At 45.5% G+C, this 12,703-nt stretch overlaps 2 long non-coding RNA genes across 2 annotated transcripts; one reads left to right on the forward strand and one right to left on the reverse strand.

Annotated features, from left to right (window-relative positions):
* Positions 1-316: 316 nt before the first annotated feature.
* On the reverse strand, positions 317-9,876 carry LOC112446625 (uncharacterized). The gene is made up of 2 exons (XR_003034626.2): positions 9,495-9,876; positions 317-616 (listed from the first exon to the last, which is right to left on the reverse strand). It is a non-coding gene; the product is annotated as an uncharacterized lncRNA (long non-coding RNA).
* Positions 9,877-9,885: 9 nt separating this feature from the next.
* Positions 9,886-12,187, forward strand: LOC132345347 (uncharacterized). Its single transcript, XR_009494644.1, has 2 exons — positions 9,886-10,103; positions 11,986-12,187. It is a non-coding gene; the product is annotated as an uncharacterized lncRNA (long non-coding RNA).
* Positions 12,188-12,703: the final 516 nt, after the last annotated feature.

The following is a 12,703-nucleotide window of genomic DNA, read 5'->3' on the forward strand; positions in this document are numbered from 1 at the left end:
GTTCTGCTTTTATATTTAATATAGTTTTATAGGCTACACATACAGTTTCACTTATTTGTCTGTAATGACTACTTAATATGCCATCAAAAGAAAGTATCACCATTTCCTAACTTTCATATGGATGATGATTTAAATATTTTTAAATATATTTAAATATTAAAAATGATTTAAATAGTTTTTACTATTATAAATAATGCCACTGCAGACCTCCCTAGTCAAGCGACTATTTTTCACTTGATGTCCTTTGACAGTGTTGCGGCCAAAACCTTGGCTTTCTCTGCCCACTGAAGCTGAATAAAAAAACACAGAGACAGAGTTTGGAGGAAACAGAAAGGTGGCTTTAATCCTCAGCTACTGGAGGGGAGAAACACAGTAGGCTAATGCCTCCAGAACTGTGACCCCTCCCATGCGGAGTCTAAGGGCTTCTGCAAGATGAAGGCTCAATCAGGGGTCGGCGATGAGGAACAAAGGTTTCAGGATCTTGTATTCCTCTTCCTCTTACATTGTTTCAAAAACAGTCTAGGCTGGCATCAGGTAGCCGGGTAAACTGGCTCTGGAAGTCTGGTAGCCCATAGTTGGATCCGTTTCTTCCATGTATTGTACTGTGGCCTTCTTTCTATAATGCAAAAAAAGAAAAAAGTTGCAAGGGCTGGTGTGCAAAGAGAGTGCAGTAAAGGTGAGCACCAGACACAGGATGTGATGAACATAGAGTCAAAGGATTATAGGTGCAGAATGTAGCTCCTGCAGTGTTAGGGGCAGAAACACAAACTTAGTTACAGGCTACACGATGTTTTACCTGGTGGCTCAGATAGTAAAGAATCTGCCAGAAGTGCAGGAGATCTGGGTTCCATGGATCCCTGAGTTGGAAAGATCCCCTGGAGGAGGGAATGGCAACCTACTCCAGTACTCTTGCCCAGAGAATCCCATGGACAGAGGAGCCTGGCAGGCTATGGTCCGTGGGGTTGCAAACAGTCGAACATGACTGACCAACTAACACTTTCATCGATTGTTGTTCAGTTGTTCAGTCATGTCCGACTCTTTGCCTTCCTATGGACTGCAGCATGCCAGGTTTCCATAAAAGCTAGGAGTGATCAGCCTTTCTCACTGTCATCTTCTTTGTTCTCAGGAAAGAAAAATAAAATCCCTCATTCCTCTTTTTTCCTTTTCACTGCGGTAACAGTAATTCTCAACCGGGGGTGAGACATTCGGCAAGGTCTGAAGACTTTAACAATCAGTTGTTGGGAGGTGTGTTACTATCAGCTAGAGGCTAGGGATACTGCTAAACGTCCTACTTACGGGGTATCTTTCCACAGCTAATGCTTTCTGGTCCAAAATGTCAATAGTGATGTGACTGGAAAAACATGCCTTAGGATAAAATCTTGGGATGGAATCAACATGTCCTTGGGTTTGGCTTTAAAAAAAAAAAAAAACTTATTTTTTTCATTTTTGGCTATGTGGGTTGTCATTGCTCTGCTCAGTCTTTCTCTAGTTGAGGTGAACAGGGGCTAATCTCCAGTTGCTGTGTGCGGGCTTCTCATTGCGGTGGCTTCTCTCTAGGCACTTGGGCTTCAGTAGTTGTGGTTCCCAGGGCCTAGAGCACAGGCTCAGTAGTCCTGGCCCACAGGCTGTTGCCTCGCAGCATGTGGGTTCTTCCCGTATCAGGGATGGAACCCGTGTCTCCTGCAGTGGCAGGCGGATTCTTTACCACTGAGCCACCAGGGAAGCCTTGGGTTTGACGCTCAGCGTGTGCTGGAGGAGTGTAAGCATCTGCCTGGTAGTGACGTGCCTGGCCAGTGCAGAGCCGGGTCCACTGCTAAGACAGACTGTCATCATCATAGTCCAGCTGTCTCTCCTTCATAGTCTGAAGCCAGAAAAACATCCAACAGGGTGTTTTCAGGACCGAAACTGACAAAAGATAAATATGCCTGGGCCTTCAGTGCTCAGGCTTTTGAGGACTTTGCGGAAATGAAGTTTACCCCTCTTCTGGACAGACTCTCAGTTCCCACTGTGTTAGGAAGACTTCCCTAAACACTCTAGTCCACACTGCCTGTCTCATCATGAATGACCCTCACTGCCTACACTGCTCGAGAAGTCAGTTTAAATATTCTGGCACATGGTAGGCCCTTAGGAGATGCTTGGAAAATGTCTGAATGATGATCAGTTTAATGTGTGTGTGTGTTAGTCACTCAGTCGTGTCTGACTCTTTGTGACCCCATGGGCTGTAGCCCACCAGGCCCCAGGTTCCTCTGTCTGTGAGCTTCTACAGGCAAGAATACTGGAGTGGGTTGCCATTCCTTTCTCCAGGGGATCTTTCCGACCCAGAGATCGAACCTGGGTTTCCTGTTTTGCAGGCAGATTCTTTACCATCTGAGCCACAGGGAAGCCCGATCAGCTTAACAGCTTTCTGTAGACTACCCTGAGTATGAACAGAGTCTGATCTGTAATAGGGACCATGCGAAAATACACACCCATTGAAACTTGGAATGGCCCACGCAGAACTTCCAGCCTCTGGTCCCCATCAGATGGTGGAGGAACCCATTCTATCCATGCTCTCTGAGCACTGACCAGAGGTGGGCCTCTTCCATGTCTCCTGGAAGCTCATTAACAATGCAGGAGGCTACTTCACAGGCTTGTAATCCACCACCTAAAGCCCAGAGCTGTGTATCTATGTGGATGGATGAAGAGGGTCTCCCCTCCACCTACCACGATCACAAATGGAGCTGGAGCATTCAAGAGAAGTGATCTGGGCAAGACACTCTTCCTTGTCACTGAATATGATGAAGTCACATAGTAAAACACAGGTTGGGGAAGGGGCTCCTCAAAAGAAGGTGAATATTGGTATCTTGCTAGCAACATGAAACGAACATAGATTTCTCACGAAGAGCCGACAAGAGTCTTGCAAACAACATTAATCTTCATGGGATGACACACTACTTTCAGATCCTTTCTAGGGAAGAATCGTCAGAGTGCAGAGAACTACCTTTTGCCCTCATTTTTCTCCCTCTGCCCTCAAGCGTTGTCTAGAACTCCCTCCCCTCCCCACCCCCATCCTCTGGTCATCTAACAGGTATAAACTGCACCCTCTTCATGGATTATTGGGTGGCAAGAAGTATTTGCCCTCAGACTGTGAACCAACTGGAAAAAACATAAATAAAATAGTCCTTAAGTGGCATCACTCTCTGTGAGAAAATAAACTAGGGTCTTCCGTGCAGATTATATTCAGATAAGAAAACTGAGACCCAAAAGTTCTACTAATAGCATCATGGTAAAATAGAATTTTGGATCCAGAACAGTAAGTGTGTGCTCCTCCCTATACAGGACTGTCTCGGTGCTCATGGGAGGAGAGAGGAGATCCACCTGTATGGTCTCTGGGGGTTGGCGGTGGGTGCCAAGCAAGGGGTGTGTGTACTCAGTCTCTCAATCCTGGCCGACTCTTTGTGACTCCACGGGCTCTAGCCCACCAGGCTCCATCCATGGGATTCTCAAGCAAGAATACTGGAGTGGGATGCCATTTCCTACTCCAGGATCTTCTGACCCAGGGATTGTACCCACGTCTCTTGCATCTCCTGCATTGGCAGGCGGATTCTTTACCACTGTGCCACCTAGGAAGCCTGCTGGTCCATGAAGCCAAAGAAGAGGATGTGACCTCCCACTCTGTACCATACAGTTCCTGCATCCTAGCTTGTGATTCATTGCTCTTAACTTCTCCCTTCCCTGTTTCAGTGAAACTAAGAGGAGGTTTGCTCTCCAGTAAGCATCCGGAAGTCTTTGAAAGACATCGATCATTTCAGAGCAAACAAGTGCCTCCCTGAAGGACAGTTGGGTTGCAATGGAGCAGTGATTTTGGAGGCAAGATCAGATGTTCAGTCTTGGAAATAGTGACTTCGTCAGCCCACTGGGCTATGGAAGCGGGGATGTATTTTTTTTTTTTTGAAGTCGCTCAGTCGTGTCAGACCCTTTGCGACCCCATGGACTGTAGCCCATCAGGCTCCTCCATCCGTAGGATTCTTCAGGCAAGAATACTGGAGTGGGTTGCCATTTCCTTTTCCAGGGGATCTTTCCGACCCAGGGATTTAACACAGCTCTCCCGCATTGCAGGCAGACCCTTTAACCTCTGAGCCACCAGGGAAGCCCATGGAAGCAGGGATGTATAGCAGCTCTTTTTTCTGTAATTGCAAGGTTGAAGTTTCAGAACCAAGAGTCTTCAGAAGAGATTCTAATTAGAGCAATCAACCTGGCTAGTTTGTCAAAAACAAGTCTAGGGAAAGAAGAGGAGAAGAATGGAGTAGAAAAGAAAGGAATGGGGAGGTCAGATCTTTAGATAAGCTATGGTTTAAAGGCAAAAAAAAAAAAAAAGGAAGTTAAAGAGAAGAGAAATTGGAGAAGATAAGAGTGAGGAGAAGGAGGAGGAGGGATCAAAAGGGGGTAATTTGAGAAGCTTGAGGACAAAGAGCACTACAGTTCATTGGAAGTTGAATCAGACATGATATGATTAGGTTTGCTGGCTAAAATGGAAAGCCAGAATAACAATGGTTTAACATTTTAGAGATGTTTTCCTTTCATAGAGAAGAAATCTGAGATAAAAAATCCGCTGATGTGGCTGCTCCGTGTTTTTATCAAGACTCTGGCTCACTCTGTGCTTCTGTTCCATAAGTGAAAGTGAAAGTCGCTCAGTCATGTCCGACTCTTTTGCACCCCCGTGGACTATAGAGTTCATGGAATTCTCCAGGCCACAATACTGGAGTGGGTAGCCTTTCCCTTCTCCAGGGGATCTTCCCAACCTAGGGATTGAATCCAGGTCTCCCGCATTGCAGGCGAATTTTTTTTACCAGCTGAGCTATCAGGGAAGCCCTGTTCCATAATGTTTATATTATCTGTTCCATAGATGTTTGTACTACATGGCTTCCCTGTTAAAGTTCGCCTCATGGTCCAAGATGACTGCTGGAGCACCAGCTGTCACGTCCACATTGCATTAAAGAAAGAAAGAGGGAAGGGCAAGAATGCTTGTGTCATCTTTTAGATGACACTGCTTTTAGACATTGGAGTGCTTTTAAATATACTCCTACAAGTCCATTCAGACAACTTCTGCTTCCATATTATTAGCTGCATTTAGCAGCAGTGAACCTGGGAAAGATAGCATTTGCATTGCTGCCTGGAATAAAATCAGAGTCTGTTTGTAAGTAAAAGAGGAAATGGATACTGAATAAGCAATCCGGAGTGTCTACCATAGAAGCCAAATGTAGACAGTCTTTCATATAGTCCAGAAGAGTCAATAGCAGTGGATTTAAAAGTGTGATCACCAAACCAGTAGCTTCAACATCACTTGTGAACTTGTTGGAAATGCAAGCTCTTGGGCTCTGCCTTCAACCTCCCAAATCAGAAACTCTGGGGATAGTTTTGTTGTTGTTCAGTCACTCAATTGTGTCCGGCTCTTTGTGACCCATGGACTGCAGCACGCCAGGCTCCCCTTCACTATCCTTCACTATTTCCCAGAGTTTGCCCACATTCATGTCCACTGAATAGGTGATGCTATCTAAATATCTCATCCTCTGCCACCCTCTTCTTTTGCCTTCAATCTTTCCCATTATCAAGGTCTTTTTCAATGAGTTGGCTCTTCCCATCAGGTGGCCAAAGTATTGGAGCTTTAGCTTCAGCATCAGTGCTTCATAATTAATCAACAAGCAGTTGGCCTGGCTTCTTAATAATCCCTCCAGGTGATTCTGATGCTCCTTAATTTGAAATCCATTAATCTATAGGTTTAAATGCTGCCATTTATGCCACATTGTTTGCTTCAATAATCATCGTTTGAGCAATTATCATGTGTCAGGCACAGTGTTGGGTTCCTTTCAGTTCAGTTCAGTTCAATTCAGTTGCTCAGTCATGTCCGACTCTTTGCAACCCCATGAATCGCAGCACGCCAGGCCTCCCTGCCCATCGCCAACTCCCGGAGTTCACTCAAACTCATGTCCATCGAGTCGGTGATGCCATCCAGCCATCTCATCCTCTGTTGTCCCCTTCTTCTCCTGCCCCCAATCCCTCCCAGCATCAGAGTCTTTTCCAATGAGTCAACTCTTCGCATCAGGTGGCCAAAGTATTGGAGTTTCAGCTTTAGCATCAGTCCTTCCAAAGAATACCCAGGATTGATCTCCTCTTAGAATGGACTGGTTGGATCTCCTTGCAGTCCAAGGGACTCTCAAGAGTCTTCTCCAACACCACAGTTCAAAAGCATCAATTCTTCGGAGCTCAGCTTTCTTCACAGTCCAACTCTCACATCCATACATGAACACTGGAAAAACCATACCCTTGACTAGACGGACCTTTGTTGGCAAAGTAACGTCTCTGCTTTTGAATATGCTATAACTTTCCTTCCAAGGAGTAAGCGTCTTTTAATTTCATGGCTGCAATCACCATCTACAGTGATTTTGGAGCCTCAGAAAATAAAGTCTGACACTGTTTCCACTGTTTCCCCATCTATTTCCCATGAAGTGATGGGACCAGATGCCATGATCGTTTTCTGAATGTTGAGCTTTAAGCCAAATTTTTCACTCTCCACTTTCACTTTCATCAAGAGGCTTTTGAGTTCCTCTTCACTTTCTGCCATAAGGGTGGTGTCATCTGCATATCTGAGGTTATTGATATTTCTCCTGGCAATCTTGATTCCAGCTTGTGCTTCTTCCAGTCCAGCGTTTCTCATGATGTACTCTGCATAGAAGTTAAAGAAGCAGGGTGACAATATACAGCCTTGATGTATTCCTTTCCCAATTTGGAACCAGTCTGTTGTTCCATGTCCAGTTCTAACTGTTGCTTCCTGACCTGCATATAGGTTTCTCAAGAGGCAGGTCAGGCAGTCTGGTATTCCCATCTCTTTCAGAATTTTCCACAGTTTATTGTGATCTACACAGTCAAAGGCTTTGGCATAGTCGGTAAAGCAGAAATAGATGTTTTTCTGGAACTCTCTTGTTTTTTCGATGATCCAGCAGATGTTGGCGATTTGATCTCTGGTTCCTCTGCCTTTTCTAAAACCAGCTTGAACATCTGGAAGTTGTCCTTTAGTTAGATTATATTATTTAACAGACCATGAGAGAAAATAATAAAACTTAAAATTATACTAAAATAATTAAAAGTTTATTTGATGAGTGAAAAAGGCCTTACTATAACCCTAAAGATATTCTTCTGAATATTGCTTCTTATTTCACAGGACTAAGCAAAAACCTGGCTGTGACCATTCTGTGTATCTGAAATTTTAGATAGAATATTGACAAAATGAACCTACTTGAATATCTGGTCATGTGTACAGTGTGAGATGGTTCCCAACAGAAAACATAATTATTTGCTACTAAATTAAGGAAGAGGGGAGCTCCTTGTTGGTCTAATAATGGTTAAGACTCTGTGCTTCTACTGCAGGGACGTGGGTACAGTCCCTGGTCAAGGAACTAAGATCCCACATGCTCTAAAGCAAGGCCAATGATAATAATAAATAAATAAATGGAGGAAGGGAAAAGGCATATTGCAAACCCAGAACTCCCCAGTAGTCTCATCAGCGTAAGATGATATGACCATGGGCACTTACCTCTCCCTGTAGCTTCAGTGAGCTGTGAACAGATGGACACAGACTGGTTACAGGTTTTCTCAGTTCCCATTCCATTACAGAGAGAAAAATAAATAAGCAAATGATCTCAAAGATGGTTAGAAACTCAGGTAAGAAAGACCACAGTTCCAGATAATCTTCCTATCAAATAACCAGAAGAGTTACTGAAGTTTATTCTCATTCACTCATTCATTTATTTAAGGAGTTTCTAAGTTTCTACTACATCAAGCATGGCACCGAGGATGGGGTCAAGGCCAAGGAGACCAGTATCCACTCTCCAAGAGCGCACATGTGCTCTGTAGAGGGGGAAGACGGGTCAGAGAAACACACACCATCGAGAGCTGCAAGGGTGACGTGGATGCAAGCTTCCTTGGGGGCACAAAGGCCAATTCTTCCTGGCGAGATAGGATCCAGGATTCACTCTGTCAATTGACTTCTGTCCTAGGTATGAAGTTTTTCAAGGGTAGGCATGAATTTATCTCTGTATTACAGAAAATCTTCCTCTTTTCTATTGTCAATCAATAATCCCTGTAAAGGCCTCCCAAGTGGCTCAGTCCATGAAGAATCCGCCTGCCAATGAAGGAGACGTGGGTTTGATCCCTGGATTGGGAAGATCCCCTGGAGGAGGGCATGGCAACCCACTCCAGTATTCTTGCCTGGAGAATCCCATAGACATAGGAGCCTGGTGGGCTACAGTCCATGGGGTGGCAAAGAGTCAGACACGACTGGAGCGACTGAGCATGCGCAGAAGCCTGTGCCTCAGTTGCTGACCGTCCTGCTGCAGCCAATGAATGCACAGATAGCAGTGTCTTGAGTATTCAGAATATTGAATATTTGCTCAATATTCAGTATATTCCATTTCGTGCTTACTCTAGATTTGCACCAAGCATTAACCCTGAATCATAACTATTGTTTTGGTCCTCTCTGTGTGTGTAAAACAACTGGAGATCATTAAAAAAGTCTAAAACCCCAATCCCATCAAGAGGCTGAAACACACCATTGTTATTAAACCCAGTTACCCCATAAAATTTTTCTTTGACTTAGAAAGGAAATATTTGTTCCTATGCCTGTTGCTGGCTATTATCAAGCAACTCCCTATGGTCTTTGGTCAAATGCATTTTCTGCCCCTATATTTTGACATTTTCTTCCCTGAGGCCATCCTGAACGCCTCCAAGACACTGTTCATACACGTTCAAAATGTGGTGAGATGGTCCCATGTCACTGAGGGCCTGTGCAGACCATTCCCAGGGGTGGCAATTTCCACTGCTTCTTCTATCCCCATTGTAGAAATATCTATCCAGGGAGTTGTACTTCAGTCTAGCTAACCAGCCTATGAGGGGATGAAAAAGAGAAGACCTATAGAATGACAGTGTCGTGTTGTGAGCAGGACAGTAAAGAGCCCAGTGTGCTGGAACACAGTGAGAGGTGGATGGAAAGCCAGAAATAGTTCAAAGATTTGGTATCTTAGGCCAAAGAGTCTGGACTTCCTCTGTCCTAACCACCCACACGACCTTGAACCAATGTTGTCCATCTCTCAACCTCAGTTTCCTCTGTAAAAGGAGAGGTTAGATTAGAAGCCTCGTCTCATAAAGACAGAGAGGAGGCATCTAAACCATTCAGTGGGGTGTTGGAAGGGTTTTTAGGGAAGATTTGTCTGAACTGGTAGAAAAGATGGCCCAGAGGAAGTGTGAGATGCAGGGAATCCCCGAGAAGTTATTTCAGGATGCCAGGGTGCTTCCGTTTGGTACCGATCCCTGGGCCTGTAGCAAGAGATGTTGTCTCTCCATCTTTCTCTCTCTGTCCCCTCCCTCCGCTGCTAGGAATTTCAAGTCAACGGTAAGGCTGGCTCGCTGGTGGAGTTTTCCCTTGGTCTCCCCACCCCCCCACAGTTTTAGCGTAACTTCACCTGGACAGCTGCAGGACAGGCTCTCAGAGGTAGTAGAGTCAGTCTGCTATCTTCCCCTCTTGTTCAGCAACAGCCAGTTAGAGCACTGGGCAGAAGCAGGTCACTGCCATCAGCAAGAAGAATGGGCCATAGTTCACCCCTAGACTCATTTCTCAAGCACACAGGCAGCTTCAAGAGATAAGGAGGGGAGAGGGGACAGCTCTGCCCTCTCTGGGCCTCTTGGCTCCTCTCCTGCACGAGGGCCTGCAGCCTCCCCTGAGTTTGCCACCTCTATCCACTGATGGTGGTGGTTTAGTCACTCAGTCGTGTCCGACTCTTTGTGACCTCATGGACTGTCACCCGCCAGGCTCCTTTGTCCTTGGAACTCTCCTGGCACGGATGTTGGAATGCGTTGCCATTTCCTTCTCCAGGGAATCTTACTGAGCCAGGGGGAACCCACATCTTCCGTGGCGCCCGCATTGGCAGGCAGATTCGTTACCACTAGCGCCACCTGAGAAGCTATAGAGGTGATGCCACAATGAGGGGCAGAGAGTGGATCTGGAGGGACAAAGAGAGGCTCCATAGCACACCAGGCAACTCATGTTTACTTCCATCATTGCACATATACAGGTAGCAGTTTGCACTGAGAAATGGCATCCTCAAGCTGCCAGGGTTTTTTTTAAAATTAATTAATCAACTTTTGGCTGTGCTGCGTCTTCGTTGCTGTGTGCAGGCTTTCTCTAGTTGTGGTGAGCAGGGGCTTCTCTTGTTTCGGAGCATAGGCTCTAGAGTGCAGGCTCAGTAGTTGTGGCAGATGGGCTTAATTGCATGTAAAATCTTCCCAGACCAGGGATCGAACCTGTGTACCCTGCACTGGCAGGCGGATTCTTATCCACTGCGTCACCAGGGAAGTCCACCTACCAGTATTTAGTGTCTGCTCCTCTAGGCTAGAAGTTAATAATCTTCCCTGATGGAATTCAAGGGATCAGTGAACTTGAGTTGGTAAAAAATGACATTCTTTGCTTTCACTAAACTCTAATTGAAATTTAGCATTTCCTTCAATTATGAAATAGGCAAAAAGCCAAGGTAGAATTAGCAGTAACTGACATTGCCATCCATAAGATATTTTTATGTATATTACAGATTTTGCAGATATCTGGAAAGATGCTTTACATTCTTCACTACTTCAAAATTGTAGTAATTTTTAGACCTGGCTGTAGATCATGTTATTTAATGTGTTATTTAAAAAAAAAAAGCACATCTATTATTGTATCACACATTTGGTTTTTTAAAATTATTTTGACAACTGTATCTCAATAAAACCCATGTGTTGTATGCACTTAGAAATGTTAAATACCATGTAATATATGCATTTAAAGTTTTTTTTCTGAGTTCAGAGGTTCATCAAACTCCCAGAGGGGTCTATGTCACAAATAAGTTTTAGGAATCTCCAGTCTTAATCATCAATGGGGCTGTGTTTGGAGACATGGCATCTAGGAGGTAATTAAGGTTAAATGAAGTTGTAAGAGGCTTCACAGGTGGCACTAGTGATAAAGAACCTGCCTGCCAACAGGAGGCACAGGTTCAGTCCCAGAGTCAGCAAGATCCCCTGGGGGAGGGCGTGGCAATCCAGTCCAGTATTCTTGCCTGGAGAATCCCCATGGACAAAGGAACCTGGGAGTCGGACACGACTTTGCGACTAGACAGCGACAACTCCCTAGGCTATAACAGAACTCCTGGGATGGGGTCCAGGGAAGTCCTGGAAGACTGCGATCCTGTTAAGAAAAACTCCTTAACACATCTCTGGTTATAGGTCAGATCCTATTCGGGAATGGAAAAACGATGTCCGTGAGCTGAACTGTTTAGCATGGATTGTCCCGAGGCATAGACATGATCATACCGTTGAAGTGTTGCTTCTTTGGGGATTTAGGGTCCCGGGCTGGGGAGTGAGGGCAGAAAAGGGGTGACCAAGGTGGGAAGTCACAGCCTAGGACTGGAGGGGACAGTGGATACACTTGAGCGGGTGTGCTCACCGCTATCGACGTCATGCTGTCCATTTGTGCTCTGCCCTCTGGACATGTCTGGTAACCCCCCAAGTCAGATCTCACTTGGGACAAAGTGAGAGCAAAGTGGGGAGGAAGGAGTAGCAAGCTGAGAAGCAGCACTGAGCCCCCAGTGGGCAAAGAGAGCCCAGACAGGTGGCAAGCTGGTTGCCTGATCCCTGGGGCCTTCCAGAAACCCTCAGGAAGAGACCTGACAAAGCCTGGATTCCCACAGACACGTAGCCTGGGGCTGGGCTGTGTTACCATCCTACTGAACGCATGCTCAGTCCTGTGAGCCCATGGACTGTAACTCTCCAGGCTTCTCTGGCCATGGGATTCTCCAAGCAAGAATACTGGAGTGGGTTGTCATTTCCTTCTCCAGGGGATCTTCCCCACCCAAGGATCGAACCTGCATCTCTTGCATTGACAGGAGGATAGTTTAATTGAACCTGCTTCTCTTGGATTGACAGGTAGATTGTGTACCTCTGTGCCACCTGGGAAGCCTGTTACCATCCTACCTTAACTATAAAAAGCCGAATGATTGCAAGAGGACCACAGCTCTGTGCACCACTAGGAAAGAAAAATGCTGCCGATTACAGTGGTGAGACATCAACTGCATGGTGGATTCTGATTGCAGACATCTTAAACGTGTGAATAAATGTGTCACTCAGAGTTGATGAAATACGGTACTTCAATATTGAACTGAAGAGTGACTCTCCCCTCCAAGGCTGGTGGGTCCAGGGACCTGGATATTTTCTGTCATAGCCGTTGATAGCCTTGACCATCTCCCCCATCCTGTGAGCCCACCAAGAACCAGTGCTGTGTCCCAGCCGTTTCTGTGTCCGCAGCATCAAGCACCATGTCTTTCTCCTGTAGATGCCCCTAAAGTGTTTGTATTAGTCACTGACTGGCTGAGTGCTCTGATAAAAGGATGAATTCTTAAAGAATGTGGTTCAGAGACGTCTTGAGGTGAGGTGGGGAGTGGAGGAAGACACCCACTCCAGCAAGAAGGATTGTCTTATCACTGAACCTTTTTTTTTTTTTAATCTCCTTTCATTCATTTATTTTGTTCTTTTGGCCAGGCTTCAAAGCATGTGGGATCTTAGTTCCCAGACTAGGAATTGAACCCTTGCCTCTTGCAATGGAAACCTGGAGTCTTAACCACTGGACTGCCAGGGAAATTCCCCT

The sequence above is a fragment of the Bos taurus genome, chromosome 5 (genome assembly GCF_002263795.3).
Source record: "Bos taurus isolate L1 Dominette 01449 registration number 42190680 breed Hereford chromosome 5, ARS-UCD2.0, whole genome shotgun sequence".
Lineage (NCBI taxonomy): Eukaryota > Metazoa > Chordata > Mammalia > Artiodactyla > Bovidae > Bos > Bos taurus.